Raw genomic sequence first — 20,284 nt, 5'->3', positions numbered from 1 at the left:
CCCAGGTCCCTCCCCTCACTGCACATGATTGGTCGATGAAAGGTTGATGGGCGACTGATCTGTCCACAGCTCCAATAAAATGCTCAATAAAGCACCGATCCCGGCCCTGACAGGGCTAATAGAAAAACACCTAAGAGGAAAAAGCACCCAAACACGCATACAGCACCCACGGGTGCACACATACACGCATAATTGTGGCCCAAAATAAGCACATATCTCCTCCCTAGTTTAAACCACATCGCTGTTTTTCAGCTGTTTGCTTTTCTTGTGTTTGCTTCATTTAGTTTGCCCCCCTTGTCCCCGACAGTCAGAGGGACATCTGGCATTTTTATTTTATTGTAATCTTTATATATATATATTTCTTGTTCTGCTTGGAGTCCATTATGTCCACATTAGAGCTAAAATGGTTCGTAGAAAATGATTCGGCAACTATTTTGTAGTGGCGCAACGGTTCAACAAGCCCACGGTTTGGTTTGTTTTGCACATTAGGGAGAAGAAAAACATAACCATTTCTAATGTGTTTGAACTCCATAATATATAAATAGATAGACTGATTGATTGATTGATTGATTGATTGATTGGTAGTAATGAATTATATTTCTATATTATAGTAATGAATGATATTATTATTATTATATGGAGCCAAAACACAGATTTTATACATGAAATAAGGCAGGTTACTTAATGGCCAAGTAGACCTATGTTCAGATAATTGCCTCTTCTACAGTATGTCTCTGGCAACTCATTAAAATAATTAGCAGGTCTGTATTTACTAGTGGTTCAACAGTTCAACAAGCCCATGGTTCGGTTTGTACAGTCATTGAACGGTTCACTTTTTGTCCGGTTTTGCATCCTTACTATTTTGATGACGGAATAATTGTTTAAGTCATTTTTAAAGCATAAATGCCAAAAAAAAGTCTTTGTGTAGACACAGAGTCACATTATTTTTGTGTTTTGGATGGTTGGTCGGACAAAATAAGACTTTTTATAGATCGAATGATTAATGGCTGAATAGAGAAAGTAATCAGCAGATTAATTGATAACAGAAATAATGGTTAGGTCCACATATCTAAAACAGCTGCCTTAAAAAAAAAAAAACTTGGAATAGGAAGTACTATATATCTGGTTGACAGGAAAGACCAGTCATTGTTTTTGTGTGTAGTGAGGCGCAACAAGAGAAACAAGGGTGTGTGTGTGTGTCCTGGGTGACAGAGACGTGAGCACCAAGGTCAGAGGCAGAGAAGAAGTGACACATGCATCACAGGGTTGTGACATGCCGGGGTCACGACATAGGTCACGCCGGCTGTCCAGAGGACACACACTCATCTCCTTTAGCTCCTCTCTTGATGTGTGTGTGTGTGTGAAAGTGTGTCAAGGAGTGACCGTCGCTTCAAAGGAAACGGGAAGTAGAAGCAAACTCAACATCTGCTTCTCCTGGGCGGTGTAGACGGGGGGAACAAGGATTGAGCGGAGAGCAGGTCACAGGCAGGGCCTAACGGTAGTGTGATGTTGTGACTACAGCTCTCCCTTCAGGTTACAGATGCAGGCAGGGGACACAGAGAGGGGAAAAAGAGAGAGAGGGAGGAAGTGGAGTGTGTTGGGAGACAGGGTGACGAAGAGAAACGGAGTGAAAGCACAAGTGGAGCATCTCAGCAAGAAAAACACTTAAAGTGAGGGATAGTGAGCGGGGATGGCAGGGCGGGGGGGACGCAGCCGGGGGACTGAAGGAGGGAGGAGGAGGAAGGGAGGGTGTGCGTCCCTCGCCTGAGGCTGATGCATTGTGACAGTCACTTAGAAGGATTTCACTTCCCCTAAACTGTGGCTTGCAGGAAGAAGCACCATAAGTTGGGACAATTATGGGCTGAAGGAGATATGACAGGACACATGCAGAGCGAGCCGCACAGGGAGGGAGGAAGTGAAGCAAGGGGGGAGTGAAGCGAAGACTGTGTGTGTATGTGTGTGTGGATAACACACATATCATCTGCTCGCATTTCTGTATATGTACAGTATGCTGTCCAAATAGCGTGTGTGTGTGTGTTTGTGTGCGCTTGCCTGTGGGGGCCGGGTTGGGTTCTTGCTCGGTGCACGCCATGTCAGGGAGGGCCGGCGTCTCGCTCCTCATGGTACCGTATGTTACCACTCTGCCTCCCTCATTCCTTCGCCTCATGTCTGTAACTTAACCTGGTGACGGAGGGTAGGAGGGAGAGGAAGAAAGAAAAAAAAAGAAGTTGGATTTAAATGCTGCCAAGATCTTTTTTCTTCTAATCTTTGTTTGATTTGATTCCTTCCTGTGATTTTCCCCTTTTTGCATATTAATAGTTGGGTCTTTCATGTCATAGCCCTGATAAGTGTCCCAAAAGTTCTTCTCGCTACAGTGCATTGTATGTCTATATGTGTGTGCTGCGAGCGCTGCCAAGAATGTCACTGCAATTTGAGCATAAGTGGATTCCAAGAAATACACTTTTCCTGTTTCATTGAGTCGTTTGGCTTTCAGCGCTATTATGTCCTTCGTGCGAGTGAGGTGCCGGTGAAATTGTCTCTCGGTTTTTTCTCTGGCTTGTGTCTTTCCGCATGGCACCTACAGTTACAGTTCACCTACAGTTCTTTTAATTCTCCTTCCATTTGTGTGCGTCTGTGTGTGTACGGTGCGATAAATAATGACGACAGCAAAAAGAGCTTTCATTTTGAAAAATATACTACACTTGACCGCTCTGTGATACCATCTAGTCAAACATAAACAGATAGATGTGCCTCTCTCCGTCTGTCTTTGTCTCTATCTTTCCTCCTCAGTACAGTTTTTTATGTCTCCTAAATGTCTTTATTTCTTTGCATGTTTAACAGACAAACACACAACTGCACAACTTATACACAGAGCCCATTTGTCACTCATACAAATCAATCAAAATCAATTTAAATCTACCAGACACCGTGTTTTTTACAGGCCTTATTGCTACATTTTAGGTATTTAGGATTGCAAGTATAAGGCAGTTTTATCTTTGGGATCTGTCCACTTTGTTAACAGGTACAAGGCCTGCAGATTCTTAACATTTCTGATTCATTTATAGTTCCTCAAATTCAGGTTACGATAGCTAAATCAGCACCTGGTTTCACATAGTAACCACCTTCAGTGCTAGTCACCATTTGCGTCTGTGAGATATTTGATTTTGCAGATATGGATGAAGATATTGTGAAGATAATGATACTGCAGCTGCACAGACACAGTTTCCCCTGAAGTGATGTGTAAACTAAGCTTTCGTCCTCCGTCCTCGCCTCGTTCCCTCCCTGCTCTGCTCCCTCCTCATCAGTATGGCAGTTGTGTTTGCTGAGCTGGCTTCTGATAGACTTTCGTTTGGTTTGGTCATCTGAGATTTGGTATTAGCTTTCCCTCTCTCTTCTTTTCTCTCTCTTTCCTCCCTTCTCACCTCTCTCCTGTGGGTTTTATTCAGATGCACCTCCAGACTTGCTGTGTGAGGGAGTGACGGAGGGATGGATGGAGGAGAGAAGGAGGGAGGGGCACACTGGGACAGAGGTTGAGGGGTATTAGACCCCTGAACACAGCTGGGACCCCTACTATCAAAGAGATGGTAATGACCGTCTGCTAGCATTAGAGAAGCTGGGATGAAAGAATGGCCAACAAACCTGCTGAGAGGAGAGTTTGGCACTGTGTCGAGCTTGAGCACGTAACCACCGCCGCCGCCACCTCTGCTCGTCGTGTCCAGGGGAATACAGATTACACTTTGCAAACAATTTAATAGTAAAAAGTCCAGAATAAAATTCAAGTAGGGTAAGGGAGAGTCCAAACTAGTAAAAATAATGCTGCATACTTTCATGGAGATCGGGAGTTCAGACCAACAAAGGCACCCTGTCAAAAATGCATCCTCCTCATTCATTTCAATGGGGGTCACTGGTTGCGTCCAAAATTCCATACGAACATGCTATTTAGTAAGCTAAAACAGTATGTGAGATATTTTAATGTCCGAAACCATAGCAAACCAATAGTACGTGAATTGCATACTATTTCCGATGAGATATTACATTATGCATAAGCATATACGTTCATAACGGACGTTGACGGACAGCTCTGTAACATAAATAACGCTTCAATTTAACTATAAGATTTCACTTTGCTCAGCGTAATATATATTTTAAATTAATTCAGACTTTGATTCTCAGAAAACGTCATTTTGGTCACATGAGGTTGGCATGAGTTACCATGGTTACACGTCTCCAACCGGCAAGGAGGCTCTCAGGAAGTGACGATATAAATTACTGCTCAGTGCATCCGAAAAGATACATACTGCTGTTTATTCACACAAAAGTATGTTGAACGATACTACACATATTGGGTATGTAGTGCATAGTATGTGATTTCGGACGAAGCCGGTGTGATAAGCCTTCATAGTCAAACTGGACTTCCTGTATTGTATTTAATTTTCTCACCAGTACCCATAGCAACACATCCACACCAACACAGCCTGCCTTTTTTTTCCAACACTCTTTCTATTTTGGGTGTTAACGCCTGCTAAGAACGCCCTTAGGCAAACAAAACGACAGCAGAAGATCCCAGAAGTTGTGCAAGTAGTTGTTTAATCATGGTAGTGTGGACCCACCCCTGCTTAGCTTTCTGTTATTAGCCTATAGGTAAAGAAGTAGGGCTGCTTCCCACTCCTTAGCACCTATTACCCATACGCCCTTGCAGCAGTCATTAACCATGACAGGGGTCAAGAAGGGTCATGGGCTAAGCACTCCATCGGCTACAGAGTCAATAAAGGACTCATGTCTGTCCACAATGACTCTTATAGTGATCTATTTAAGCAAGAAAGCAGTGTGCATTTGTATGTTGGTGGTGTTTGAGAGGAGATTACTAGTCAGCACATTATGATCCATGCTGTGACTTGCTGAAGCTTCTCCCAAAGAGGTTTGAAGTACACTAAGATTTCTATATAATTTGTTTGCAAAGGTGCAACCATGCACTGAAGAGCACACATTTTTCCGGCCCTAAGTCCATTTTTTTTTTACCACTGGTAGCTGCAGCTCTCCATACAGTCCATGCAGGCTTAAATAATTTATCTCCTCTTGCTCTCCCTCGATGTTGCACTCTCTCTCCATGTCGCTCTCTGTTGCTCCCTCCCTTCTCGCCCCCCGTTCCTCTTAGCACTTGCTTCATTTGTTTGCTTTGAGGAGCTAAATCTTGTTTGCGCGTATTAATAAGTCAAGGCGGATTATCCCCCCCCCTTTTACCACAGCCCCTGTAGCGTCCTAGCCCTCTCTGCTTACACTGTATTTGCGGCCGGGTGGCTCTGTTTGCAGAATGCCCCCCTCCATCCCTCACCCCCCCCATACCAGAGAGGCCTAGTGCGCTAGGCTAATTAGATTAATTCCGATGCCTGTAATGATTGCTCGCCATCTATTTTTAATGACTGGCGCATATCAAAGAGTAGTAAAGCATGCTACCAGTGAAGCCTGCTCCCACTCCCCTAGTGTGTCAGGCTCTGTAGGGGGCACTGGCTTAGTGTTAAAGTGTTAGCATATTGCCATTGTGTGTGTGTGTGTGTGTCTATGTTCGTGTACAATTGTGTCACTGCGGGCTAAGAAGGAACATGTGTTCAGCTTGGCCTCTGCCTGGCCTCCTCAAAAAAATAAATAGAACACAAATAAATAAATTAGCATCCACTCGATGACATGACATTGTGATCTTTTTTTGTGGTTGTGATAAACACGCTTCTAGCTGTTGCTGTCTCCCGGCGCTGTTCATACACATTTATTTATTTTATTTTGGAGGGACTGGAAAATATAATAGACGGCCGAGTTAAAAGAGACGCAGAACTAATTTAAAATCTTTTTTTTTTTTGTGCTCTATTACTCCCATCTGACGATTTTTTTTCTCTTTCAAAACGCATCCTGTTTTCCCCGTTCCCTCTCTCTTAGTAGTAAATCAAAAAGTAAACCTTCCTCACAGTGTGTCATTGAGCATTAAGCCACGGCTTACACCTTGCCATCCCCGAGCAAGTGTGTTCATCACCCCTCTTTATGCATTTGAGATGTTGCTCATCTTTAATAGATAGATCTAAGTCTCTTCCCTCTTTCTTCACCCCTTCTGTCTCTTGGCCCTGTAAAAGGGAGTATAAATATTTGAGAGGCAAGCGGTTCAAAAGTGGGGGAAAAAGGGGGCGTTTAGCGAAGCCATTTGGAAACACAAATCTGAAATGAGAGACTGTGAAGAGTAAAGGAGGGATGACAGGAAGCAGAAGTCCTTCAGAACAAGCCCTCCAAATACATATCTCTCTCTCCTGATTTTCTTCTTCTGTTCCTCTCTCTCGCGCTGAATAAATACGTGCAACTCACAACTCACACACACTCACACACACACACGCACACGCACACACAGGGTAGGTTTCCATAAAATATTAAAGAAGGTGTTTCCTGTAATTATAGCACTGTTTGCCTCTGCCTCAAAGCCTGATCTGTAATTAAACAGGATTGCACACGCATATGCCAAAGTAAAGCACGCACAAACACACCTCCACGCCGCCAGACACACATACACACATACACACACACAAACACACACACACACACACTGAGGGAGGTGCAGATTTGTGAGTAGATCGCTGTAATTCATACTCTCTCATAACACATGCTCAAATTTGTACACACACATACACACACACACACACACTCAATGGACTCATTCATAGACCTCATACACATCAAGGCTTGAGCAAACACACACCTTCTACTTCCTCTCTCTCTCTCTCTCTCTCTCTCTCTCTCTTTCACACACACACACACACCTTTACCTCATTTCCACAAGGTAAAAAATCAGTAGTCTGTAATACGCTATCTTTCCCAGACACCCTATTGTGATGTTATCTCCATAACTATCCATATATTGATCCACCTCCCTCCTTCCTCTTTAATTCTCTCTCCATCTGCACCCCCCCAACCCCCGCCCTCCCGCCCTCCCACCCTTCACCCACCCAGCCCTTATCTAATCTGGCTATGCCACTAATGGCAGCCATTCCCAGCCATGAACAAGTGCCATAATGTGCTCTGGTAAGCCGTTATGATGTGAAATGACCCTATTGATTGGCTTGCATCCCCACTGACAAAAAAAAGAAGTGGCGGCAGTCACTTATTACTGTTAATGAGCTGTGGGATGGGACCTAAGTGGCACGGCACGCGTGCACACTCACACACACACACACACACACAAACACATGCATGTGCGTACATATGCAGACTCGCACACTTTGCATAATTGTGGAGGCATTACTCCTACCTGTCTGTGTCCCGCCACATTTCGGCTCGTTAGCGATGGGAGGTCCCACCGTGTGGGCCAGTGACGAGCTTTTAATGGCCGCCACTTGGCATTGTCATGTCGCGCTTTCGATGACTGTTGCATCTGTTTCTATTTTTGCGTCTGTTGTACACACCTGGTGTGTCCGTAATGAACAAAGCAAAAAAAAACAAAAAAACTGCCACTTAGTCTGACAAATGAAACAAGCTTTTGTTTTTTGGGTAAAGCGTGTTTTAGCACAGAAGCCCAGATGTGAGTTGATGTAGGCAGCGTAATGGGAGCTGAAGCAGCGGTAAGTGTAATGATGGCCAAAACAAAACTGGGAGGTTTGGTTAGACGGCAGCGTGTCGAGGCCACAGGCGTAGATCTGACTCCGACACTGTGCCGTGTAGACAGAGGAAGGGTGTGGATGCCAAGCTGCTTTATGAGTAAGGGGGAATCTTCTTCTCGCTTATATGTGTGTGTGTACGTACGCAGCCTCCGCGTGTTTTCCAAGCTGGCAGCGCCTCCCGGGGATAATCCGTGGGACACATCCAATCAGCCGCAGTGCATGTGCGACACATGTTTTTTTATTCAATCTTCTTGTCTTTTCATCTTCCGCCACCACCAGAACGCTTCCTGCTATTTTCTTCCCAGCTCGGGACAAACGAATAACAGATGTGAGGGTTTGGAACGTAACCCTCCCCTCCACCTCTCCTCTTCCCCTCCTCCTGTGCTGTGACTAGTCTGCGACAACCTTTGCACTCTCTTTCCCTCTTTCCCGCTCTTTTGTTTCCCAGCAGCCTGCCCATCCCTCGTCCGCTATGTGGGGGACATAAAGCTGCACCCATCTCCCACCCGGTCCCACTGGATGACTCTTGCGTCTCATTCTGAGACCTCTTTTGTGTCTGTGTGTGTGACTTGGATAATATTAGTGTACGTCTCAGGGTCCCCCCTCCGCCCCCCGTCTACGCAGTGAATCAGAGACTTATCTAATTTACGGGAATGACAAGTCAGCACGGATACAAGAATAACTGTGTCATACAGTTGCGTTCATATTTCAATGAGACACATTATTCATTTCAGTGGAACTCAGAAGGTGAACAGCAACAGGAAGTGCTGTGGAAAGTAAAATAAAGCAATTTGGAGAAGTGGAGTTCCCTTTCAAATTTAAAGTCAATGTGTTGTTTTCCACATAATTGACCAAAAGTCAAGATTTCTATTTTTGTCACTGAAGTTTTGAACAGATCTTGGAGCTTCTGCTATATGGCACGCACAATGCTCACATTTTCCCATACAAATCAATCAAGAACTTTAGTAATTAAACCATAATCCAATACATTTGCTTATTTATTAGCCCCTCAAACGAATAAATCAATGGCGTATCAATGTTGCATACTCGAAAAGATTTATTTATGCAAGGCTGCGGCTGGAGCAGAGGATATACTGGGGTGTCTGGGAAGAGTCAATATTTTCATATGTAAGCCTGTGAAATTAATGACCTAATATCTGCAATGAGAAAGCTCGTTTTAAAGGCATAATCCTCGCCCTGTTTCTTGGGAAGACAAGAGCAACTGAATCAATGAAGGTTTAGGCTCTGGGAAATTAATACTGCACACACACGCACATGTATGGACTCACACACGCGAACACACGTGGTTATATCCAAGACAACACACACACACGCTGTTTTATTCTATCTGGTATACCAGCCTCACTGCAACACAGAGTATACTTTTACTCTATTACACAAAGTGACAACCTGTGACAATAAGTACTATTAAACTGGTATTAATATTCTTTTATTTAAGGTGAAAGGAACTGATTAAATAAAACTTACAGCCTGTGTGCAACAAAAAGCAGTGCATGACATTTGGCAGTCCTTAAAAGTAGCAATCAGTTACTGTATTAAATCCAAAGGCCAACTAGGAGGGGAAACTGTACCTGCACTTTACATAGTGAAAACACATGTTGAAGGAGTGATTTCTAATTTTACTGTAATATGCTCCAGTGCACAAACTGTACACTTTGAGAATTCATTCTCAGATTGTGTAGCAGACCTTTTTTTTTTTTTTTTTTAAGTTCTGAGGGCTCATTTATTTTTGGGCTGTACAATTTGTGTGTATGTAACCCTTACCAAGCGTATTAGTCACAATGCCAGGAAAGACAAAGGCTCTTTTGCATTCACAAAAAGAGCAGTAGTTTCCTGCGCACACACTCGCACATTTAGAATTATAATGTCATTACTTAGCTGGAAACGGAGGAGCTCAACAAGACAGGAGAGACGGGGAAAAGGGAGGAAAAAAGAGACCAAAATGGTACTTAATTCTTTCATTATCCAAATGAATGAAAATCACATCAATGCATCAAGACAAGGCCGTGCATCTGTCTCAAAATTAGCTCACCAATTATGTGAGGAAGCTAATGAAGGCAGGGGCTCGGTGTGGCGATGGTTCGCAGCCGTCAAAAGGCTTTTGATTCCATTTGGAGGAAAGACCTCTGAGGGCAGTCTGGTCCGGCGCCAGCTGACCTTCTTTATCTGACCTCTCACCTCCGTAGCGGCTCGGGAACGGGGCTGATAGCTGATTTGTTGGCTCGCCTGATAGCCCAGAGAAAGAGAAAGAGAGAGAGAGAGTGTGTTTGTGTGTGTTCTTGGAAATTTTGTTTTCACTGAACTTCTCAGTACTCGGTGTAGATATTCATGACAATTACTTGCTGGTTGGATGACTTTTTAACAGTGTTGCAGCCTTGCAGCACTCTGACCCTGGACTCATTCGATGCGAGTGCCAAGATTGTGTCTCTACACCGTGTTTTAGTATCCATAGGAGGCCACGGCGGCCGAGGAAAACAGGAAGAATAGGATGGTAGGGGGCATGTAGAGGACAATCATTAGACTGCACAGAAGGAGGGATGAGGAGAGGCGGCTAGGTGCGAGAGGATGAGAGCGGGAAGCTCAGCGGTCCCCGAGCATCTGGCAACGCGTCGCGGGGAGCCGCGGTCCCTGTCATTAATAGTGATGAAATCATTTAAGCCATCAGGACTAAACGAGCCAGTTAAGAGACACTCAACGCTACACTTCTGTCTCGAGACGGAGAGGCATCACCTGCGTGCGCTGCTGGCATCGACACACAGAGAGGGGAAATAGATGTGTGCGTGTGTTGAAGCTGACGGGTGAAAGTACATTGTCTATGTTTTGTGTTTGTGATGAAAACAACGGGGTTCCCCTGCTTTTTATTGGAAAAAAGTGTCACTATCAAAATTATTTTCATTTTTTGCAAAGATTTTGAATTAGTGTATTATAGAGAAACTAAATTAAGTAATGTGTCCGTAGTTTATATGTCTTATATGTATAGTTTGAAATTCATGTTTTATAAAACGCGATTTATTGTCATGTGCAACAGTATTATAAATTCAAGGACTACACAAGCCATAATTTTAAGTTCAACTGTTGTGGCAACATCTGGTCACCAGGAATGGCAGTGCACAGTAGGCAACAGACAGAAGAAGATAAAGAACAACATACATGATAAGTAGTGATAATAACTTACACAGTTCAAACTCAACAATCACTAAAGTTCAAATTCAGAACACATTGTTTACATTTATTGGGTTCATACCACAACTCTTAAACCTCGTGATGTTCTTTTGCTAAAAAACGGTTGGTTAAATGGAGACCCAACGTGTTGACACGAGGACCAGAGGGCTGAAAAACATTATGAGCTCACCGCTAAATGAGTAGAACATTAAATGTGGTCCATTTTATATCAAGTTCAGCCTCAGCAGCCGCAGCAGCTCTGCTGATAGTTTGAACAAACAGGTGAATTATCTAGTCCAAGCACGACCTGTACATTAACTCCATGTTCTCCACTGTATGTGCATTATATCACTGAATACGTTTTTTGTCACCACAGTGAGAAGAGCATAAACTCCTGTATGTGTCTGTGTGATAAAAGTTGGTTGAATCAAGCAACAAACTGTAACGCTGGTGTGCCACAATTTACAAGAGATGTGCCATCATTAGAGCTGTAGCGAGTAGGGAACCAAACCACTGGCTAAATCTGCCATGAAATACTAGACTGCTGCAATAAAACCTGAGCATCTGCACCAAACTGGAAACAGATGAACCCTGTCAAGGATACATTGTGCTTTTTTTCCCCCCTCCTTGTTTCCTACGAGGCTGCGGGTCTTCTCTGGATGAGTGGTGAGAATAGCGATTTTGTGCATAATTACGTGTGTTGATGTGCGTGCACGGCGCGCAGCATGTGCCGACCGTGTGTGTGTGTGTGTGTGTGTGTGCGAACACTGGTGTACTCTTGTCGGCCTTTGTGTGTATCATGTTATGGCCTACACAAGTACTGAGGCCACAAAGGAAATCCATTGCCAACAACAGCACAGCTACTGGCAAGGAGCCATACCACCCCAGAGGCTTATGGGATAGGGTTTACAACCAGAGACGAAGTGTAGGAGGGTGAAATCTGTAAGGGTCACCCTGTGTTATACTCCATATAGTGTCCGGTTATTCCTCAAAAAACTGTCAGATGCCTTCCTAGAATTCCACGTTTCTCACATTTCTCAATAATGATCTTGAACGTGTGGAGATAAAACGCGACGCTCGGCCTATAGGCTGCTCCGCACTCCCTGTACTATTAATACCAAGTATTACACTGATGTAGAGCAGAGTACCAGAGATTTATAGACTACATTAAGAGTCAGACGAGAACATTACGGTGCTCATTGTGAATTAGGGCATGGGCTCTCTGCCTTGTTTGCTCCTGGGGAGAGGTCGTGATATCCCGTTACTTCCTCAAACCCCTCACTCAGAGGGGACAAGTGTGCTTTTTCCATCTCGGTTCCAGACAACTTATTTCCAGTGTGTTGGCTTTTCGTTATATAACGACATTTAATCGCTGGAAGGCCACGCTGGATGGCTGGTTACACTGTACAGATGTACAATGGTGATTGGTTTATTAGCCATAAAAACATAATGATGTGGTGTGTTACTGCAAGATGGCCGGGTTGTGCCCCTTTCTTATTCTCCTGGTGGCTCAGTTAGATGATGTGTTATGTTTGTGGTAATTCATCTGAGTCAGTGTTAATAGCGAACATGCATTTTTCAAATGGCATAATGTAGAATTTGAACCCACAGCCAGAAACCGCCACGCTCACCACTAAGCTTTAGCCTCTCTCTCCCTCTCCTTTGTCTTGTCATCCGTCTCTTCCCCTTCTCTCCAGCGCTGCCTCTCGTCAGTGGCGGTGCCGTCTATCGACAGAGCAGTACATTCTAGACATATCTGGGGGATTAAGTTGCAAATTTAAGCAATGGGAAAATCAATGGGTTCCTCTTTTAATTCATGAGAAAGGCTGTCGCTGTGAGAAAGAAAAAAAAACAGTAGGGAGATGTGGCTGTTTAGATCACATTCATCCAGGGAGAAGCAGAGATGGAGGAGGAGAGAGTGAGGACAGCTTCCTTTAAATCTCTCCATCAAACGGGGCAAAGGCTTGCCAGAGATAAAAAACCACTGGAGAAAAAATAGATCCTTTGTTTCCACCTTTATCAGCGGCCTATGCTGCCATTTGTTTGACTGGTCTAACCGCTGAATATTTGATAGAGCTTTCATTTTTCTCTATCAGAATGTCCTCTGGTTTGGGAGCAGGAGTGTGTTTCTTGTCCATGTAGAAACACTAGTAGTCAGCAGTGTTGGGAGAGGCTGCCACAAAGGTTTTAAGTACTACCTGGCCTCTCAGCCAATAAAAACAGATATCTGCCTGCACAGATGCATACTTTCACTCTCGCCAGGGATTTTTGTTTTTTTCATGTAAAGCTGAGAAGTCACCGAGCCCTTTTGTTTTCATCTGCAGCGATTCCAATCACAGACCTTTGTTTTTCTGATACAACAAACATCATTTGTTTAAACTCTTGCCACCAGAAAGTAGGAGCACAACAAGCAAGAGGTGATAGAAGAGGAGAAGACATTGTTTTTTTCTCAAACTCAAGTCACCTAAAACCTGAACATTAGACGTTTCTGGCAAACATTCAGTAAAGTCATCAGATCCCTGTGCTTTATGACTCTCCTAAACAAGTCGTGTTCATCCCCAGGTTACACTCTAGTGCTGTGTATCCCCTGCTGACTTCAGGGAATTTGATTTTTTTTTTTGTTTAATGAACAGCTCAATATCTAATTCATTAAAGTGGCTGTTTTATTTGATGCATTTTCCTTACTCCAGCTGAATCGAGGGAGCAAGCCAGGGGATGAGGGGAGATGGCCCTGTTGATGGACGTCCAGTTGCAGAGTGTGTGCCTGCATGTGTCCCTTTGGAGAGACTCGGGGGCTCGGGTCGATTGTGGCTCCTCTCCACGGGGGCCGAGAGTGGGAGTTTTACTCTGTTTGACTGCTGAAGGACGGGAGCCGTAATTGGCCTCGCGCACACTCTCTCCCGTCATTAGAGGCAGGCCAAGAGAGAGGCTTAACAATCGGTGTGGGGCGCACTGCCAGTGCTTTCTCTTCCTCTCGGAGAGTCTATCCAGCAGTGAAAAAGCATAAGGAGGCATGTTATGCTTTAATGCTGTATTAAATATGTCGCCCATGGCTCCTGTTTGCATGTGTTGTGACTAAGCAATATGCACACTTTCCCCTTAACACCAGTAAGATGTGGAGCTCTCACAGTTTATAGGCCCCTGCTCACGCTTGCTTCAGATGCGTTTCATGCATTGGTTGGACTGGATGACGGGGGTTGTGGTGTGTGTGTGTGTGTGGCAGGGAGCACCTGTAGATCTGAGGAAAAAGGAAGCTGGCTTGAGTTTCGATTGATGGAGTCATGCAACGTTTCTGATTTACCCCCCTTAGTAGAGTTTTTTTGGTTTTTACCTATTTTGAAAAAAATACTTTACTCATAAACTAGGGATGCACCTATCCAACGTTTTCAGTCCCGATACCGATAGCGATACCTGGGCTTTGGGTATCGGCCGATACCGAGTACCGATCCGATACCAGTGTTTAATTAATAATCTGTATGCCTCACTGTGTGGAAGTGACCGGGATCATTCTTTTATGTGTAGGACCACATCAGGCTTGACTTAAATATTTCTTTCCTAACTTTGTAAAGCAAAATGTGATCAATAAATACATAGATTTAAATTTAGTTAACTGTTTTTTATTATTATAATAATAAATCGTGCACCAACTTGGTAATTTTTTTTTTAGAAATGAACAGGAATTACAATTCAAGTGTGGGCCTTGTTAATGCAGAAACAAATTAGTCAAAACTTAAACAGGAATCAAAATTGCAGTGAATAATATAATAGTATATAAACATAAAATTTAGTTGAATGGATCGGCCCCATTGTCAGCGATATCCGATCCGGCTATTTGAATCTGTATCGGCCAGATATGCGATCCAGTATCGGCATCGGTGCATCCCTATCATAAACGTTGAACCGGAGTGGTGAAGCAGTTTCCATGCTTGGAATCGCAGTGGAAACAGCAGCAGCAGGTCGAAGCCCCGGCGATTTGCGGGTATCTTCACTGCCATGGTGAGCCCGCATACCCACTCCTCTATTTGGTCCAGCCAAATACCAGTACACCACCATCTCAATTTTGTAGGTCCAGTCTGAGCACGTCACAGTATGAATCCTCTGCTGCTCTCTCACTCAGCAGCTCCTCTCAACTGTCTGGTCTCTGCATAGATCACACTCTCTCAGCTCATCCCTCTCCAAGACACAGTAGCAGAAACAAGAGTTCATCCAGAGGCATAATAGAAACATGCATTGCATAATATAAAAAAAAACAGGGAATCTGATATACAGCAGGTTGGAGGCCCTGAAGAGAAAAAGAGTATAGAGAGAAAAGGTGTAGTAAAGTGAAACAGAGGGCCTTGGTGGAAATATGAAGGGGTCAGAATAAGAGTGGAAGGGGCTCCCTGGCGAAGGCCTGGGGGGGCGGCTGGGGATGTGTCAGGTGCCTGAGCCGCGCTCTGCGCTGGACAGTGTTGTTGTTACACCGAGGGCAGCGCCACAAGTCCGAAAGTATTGATTTCCCGCCTTGTCGAGAGGCAGAGAACTGTCATGTGGAGAGCACTGACCTTGGTACACACACTAAGACAACTATTCCCCCCGGCCCCCCACGGCACAGAGAGGAGAGAAGAGAGGAGCAGACGCAAGACACAGCAGCGGCAAGCAACAAACAACAATGAGCTACCGAGCCTCCTGTGGGGGGAGGAGGAGGAAGAAGAGAGAGGAGGTGAGGAAGAGAGGAAGAAAAAGAGAGAGAGAGAGAGAGAGAGAGAGAGAGAGAGGAGCTAACAGTCAAAGCCAGGGCCAGTTCCCCTGAGTTGTCAGTGGGCAGCCCAGTGTCTGGTTATCACGCTGTTTGAAATGACAATGGCTTGACTTGTATTTTCCTCCTGAGACCCAACTCAGATCTATAAACCAGAGGGAGGGAGGGAGGGAGGGGTTAGACGAGCAGAGAAAAGAGAAGGCTGGTCAGAAAAGGAGACGATAGAAGAGGGAGGTAGGAAGCAGTATGAGAAAAAGGCTGACAAAAAGAAAAGTGAGGGGGGGAAAGGAGTAAGAGATTGACTCCTTCTGTATCACTGCTGCAGTCGTAGCCTTTGACGTCTACAGAGAGAGACAGAGAGGAAGGAAGAGAGCGAAGGCGGCAGCAACTCAAGTGAAATGTTTTTCATGTGGAAGCTCCATCAGGATTTGACAACAAAAAGGGCTCCCTGTCACCTGCAGCAACACGGCGGGGCTCATCCTCAGTCACTCCGGAGCGCAGCGCAGCGAGACAGACAGAGAAAACACCAGCCTACAAAGAGCTCTCCTCGGGTTAGATAAGGGTGACAGACACTTAAGAGACCCGGCTTTAGTCACACATCTCTCGCCTCAGATCAGGGTGTTTTACTAACAAGCTCTGCAGCGAGTTCCCTCTCTTGTACGCTGGAGCTTATGAATAAAGGCCACTTTTTCATCATGAAGAGTTCTGTGTAGAGTTGCGAGGGGAAGCTATTCCCGAAGTCTCTTTTTTCGGGAATCTCAAAGAAGTGGAGCCCTAATTGAATTAGCTGGCTTATTAGTGTTTGACATTGTAAGCTTGGCTGTAAGTAAGGAAGTGGGGACTCGGGAAGTGGATTTAAAGAGCAGTGTTGGTTTTGGTTCTAATTTTACACTCTCCTGACACACATTATTCCCCTCAGCTGCAGTTAGGCCCAGATATGGTAATGCTAATAATATGTGTGTGCAAGGGGGTTAAGGTGGCTCTCTCACCTCAAATGCCAAGCCTGGGAAACACAGCCGTGTGTAAACCTAGTGGCTAAAGCCTTGTCAACGGTGCGGACGCATTTATGTGTAAAGCAGAAATAGGGAAATGGGTGTGATCAAAAACAACGTATCCTCATACAATGGTTGGTATGATTTCTTACAAAAAGTTATCCCTCATTTTTCATGCGTTGTCCAGGAACATGTGACGCATTTCTCAATTTCCGCTCCAGTCTTTTCAAAATAAAACTACTTAGTTAGGTTTAGGCAGCAAAACTACTGAGTTAGGTTTAGGAAAAGATCGTGATTCGGGTTAAAATAACTCCGGAAGTGGCGTAACTTAAATACGGAAGTTAAGTGACAAATAAATCAACGTTGACTTCTGGTTCCACACGGGGTACTAAAATCGGTCTACTGGGTGAAAGTACAGTGTTCTTTGACCCATCCATCCACTCCGTCCTCCTCCCTACGCGGCGTTTTTCCGCTCTTTATATATCCTGGTTTACACTTACGTGGATTACATATGAATTGATTCCGTGGAATGTATACGAATTACAGTGCATTACTTTTTCGTAGGTATAGCTACGAACAGTGTATGAGAATATTCATTATCAGTAATGAGAATATAGAGATACTGAGTTATTGTTCCATTCAAAGATAAGAACAAGCAACCTTCCTCAATCTCCACTCTTTGTCTGATCAAAATCCTCTTATTTCAACATGTCTTCAAGGGGAAAAACACATACTAAGCACACCTTTGGCCATAATACTGTTGAGCAGCCTTGATGCTGATTTTTGCCTCCTTTAGTCTGCCTTAATTTGGTCAAATCTAATTGTTAATTACACTTGCTTTCATGATCTCAGTGTGTTAAATCCAAGGGCTTTACCAGTATTATCTTTACTCACCGAAAGACAGAAAGAACCTTTGATCAAGATTAACAGCATATACTCTCTATTGGTCGGTGCAAAAACACACACACACACACACAACGTATGCACATACTGCACAAATTTAATGAATCTGTTTCATCTGTCTTTTTGACTTTCTCTCTCTCTGTGCGTTGTCGATATTCACCTCCCCGTGCCCTGAGAACACAAATTCTAAGAAGTACAACTTCATGCTTTTGGAGCATACACTCACATTGAATCCTTATTAATCAACTTTTTTCAGTCAATAGTAGTCTTTTCTTGATACATTTATCCTCCTGCCTGGTCAGTAAAGTGTTAAACATGACTGGGGTAGTGGTTAACATCTTAATCATTTGCCTCATGTTGATTGTCAGCTTCCTTTGGGAGCACAAAAGGAACCTTGTGGCTTTAACCACAATCACCACGAGCGCTCTGACCATTTAAAAACACAGAAACACCAACATTGGCATTTATTGCGCCTCCCCAAAAATATAGTGGGACAACTGGCAGCAAGCAAATGAATAAATGTGAGTCTCCACAATTAGCCCTCGCTCTCAGTGGATGCATAATGGATCTTGCTACACAAAACGATTACGTGCCACTTGAGATAATGACAGATTGTGCTAAAAGGAGCTACTTTACCCACTTAGTCTGCTCTCTTTGGGGGTATCACGCCGTTTGTGTGTGTGGTGAAAAGGGACGAGCCGGCGAGGCCTGTGGGCCCCTCGGCCTCCCTCGGTGCCAGAGGGCGTAATGCCAAGCGAATGCCCTGCCTGACACATGATAAACTTGGGGACAGGTGACCAAAGCGAAGCAGGCCATTCCTCGCATTCCAGACGAGGTTGCGAGTAATTACATGCCAAGAGCCAACATGTCACTTTCACCACTCATAAATCCAGCAGGAAAAAAAACAGGTCAACACTCTCACTGGTGTCAACAGGTATGATGAAACGAGGGAGCATCGAGGTTGGACATATTGACGATATAATGACTACTCTTTTGCTCTGCGTGCTTTGCTCAGAGAGGGCTTCATTGTACTCATTTCAACATCAAATTTGGCGCGTTCTCAACGGCTATCAAATAGTGCAAATGCCAGTATACTGCACGGCAACTACCACATCACAGTTTGAGTTGAAGTTAGAGATAACAATCCAGGATGAAGAAGATTATTTAGGACCTGAACTGGCACTGTTTTTATAGCCAGAAGAAAAATGTTTGATCCATGATATTGGTTATTGGAGTGAGCATTTATTTAAAGTGTATTGTTGGCTTCAAACACCTACAGTATTCAAAGGCAGCAGACTATTTAAAAAATAGAGAGTGAGAAAGAGAGAGGAATATAGAAACTAAGAAATCGTCTCAGCACACAACACAGCTGCATTTCCATCCTTGTTTGTCTCTTGTTTTTTCACCCTGGTCTTGTATCTATCCCACGTATTCCCCACTGCCCATGACATACTGGAAATGCCTGGTTAAGTGCTGTTCTGACATTAGCTGAGTGTAGTCACAGCATTTGGCCTGGGGACAAATGCTAGAAAGGCCCTATAAATATGGATGCCACCCACCCCTCCTCTTTCCTCCCGCTCTCCCTGGGCTCCCTGATGAGCTTGCATGTGTCTCTGTGTGTCAGTATGGCACGCCGTTTGCTCTGTCACACCATGTCCCCGCTGTTTGTTTACTCACACAGACAGAGATACACTCGCTTTGCCGTCGGTGCTCACCACCGCCTACGCCTGCTAACCGAGTGCCAAAGAGCTCGCTAATGCTCCAGCTCCTCCTGTAAATAATGCATCCGCCCAATGCCAGGCAGCTAGCTTAGCGCCGCGGCCCCAGCTGTCTGAACTATTTCATAGGCTGATGAATCTGTTAGCCTGCGCGTCACTCTCAGTTTGCCTGCATGTGTGTGTGTGTGTGTGTGTGTGTGTGTGTGTGTTAGCGAGTGTCATTGTCACCCGCTGTTACATCGCAGAGCATCACACCCAGAGAGCTCAGCGCTGCGTGAAACTGATGCCAAAAGAGCCGGGCGTTTTTTCCTGTGTGCCCACCTCTGCCCTCGGCGCCGTGGCGGCCCTGTGGGTGCCCGGGGCTGCACTGATGCCAGCACGTGCGGCGCAGCAGGGAGGGTCCCCGTGGGGAGGAAGTGGGCCATTAGTACGGTCCTTGCCCCGGCGTTTTACTCCACTTCAGTACACATCACAGAGGGCCGCCCTCTCACTAACTAGCTAACACATGCTAATTAGTCTGGCGACAGAGCCGGTTCCTCCTCGCTTTGGGAGCATATGTGTAGCTGCGGAGCAAAAGCTGGCTAAGGACTGACGCTGCTTCATTAAGTTTTCTTTAATGCACATCAAATAAATGAGGAATGAAGTGTAGGAGCTTAATGTTTTAGAGAAGCCTGAATGATATGATTGATGGGGCAATACAATCTGTGTAAGGGTCAGAGGTCAGTCTTATCTTAAAAACTGGTGTGGGTAACTGACAGCGCTTCAAACAGGCATCTCACATTAATAAACTGACTTACCTTCCAGACGAGCGTGGCGTGCCGTCTGCTCTCCGACCAACTCGCCTTTTCCTGCAACGTCTTCATTTTCTGGAAACGAGAAACAACCACAGCCTTAATGAAACTTAATGATGATAGTCATAACACAACAATAATCCAGTGGTCTGGAAAACTAATCAATGCGTCTTCTCTCCTTCCCCTAATGACCTGTGAAAACAAAGCAATAAAAAGGCGGCGTGTGTTTATTTTGGCCAAAGCAACAGGCTGATAAGAGCGTCTGGCTGATTAGCGGCGAGCAAAGCCAAAGACGGTCACAGAGATTAGGACGCCGCACAAAGCTAAT

General features: G+C 44.7%; 1 protein-coding gene and 1 long non-coding RNA gene across 4 annotated transcripts in view; one reads left to right on the top strand and one right to left on the bottom strand.

Moving 5' to 3' along the window:
- Positions 1-20,284, top strand: part of bnc2 (basonuclin zinc finger protein 2) — a 179,452-nt gene that overhangs the window by 93,357 nt on the left and 65,811 nt on the right. The window lies entirely within an intron of this gene.
- LOC141764263 (uncharacterized) overlaps positions 9,071-20,284 on the bottom strand; it is a 162,445-nt gene continuing 151,231 nt past the window's right edge. For both annotated transcript variants that reach the window (XR_012593238.1, XR_012593239.1), the window contains 2 exons: positions 19,963-20,031; positions 9,071-9,878 (listed from right to left, as the gene is read on the bottom strand). This is a non-coding gene — a long non-coding RNA (uncharacterized LOC141764263). The remainder of the gene's footprint in view (positions 9,879-19,962; positions 20,032-20,284) is intronic.

The sequence above is a fragment of the Sebastes fasciatus genome, chromosome 3 (assembly GCF_043250625.1).
Source record: "Sebastes fasciatus isolate fSebFas1 chromosome 3, fSebFas1.pri, whole genome shotgun sequence".
Classification (NCBI taxonomy): Eukaryota; Metazoa; Chordata; class Actinopteri; order Perciformes; family Sebastidae; genus Sebastes; species Sebastes fasciatus.
Note: the sequence above shows the minus strand (reverse complement) of the source record. Positions and strands in the feature narration are given on the sequence as shown.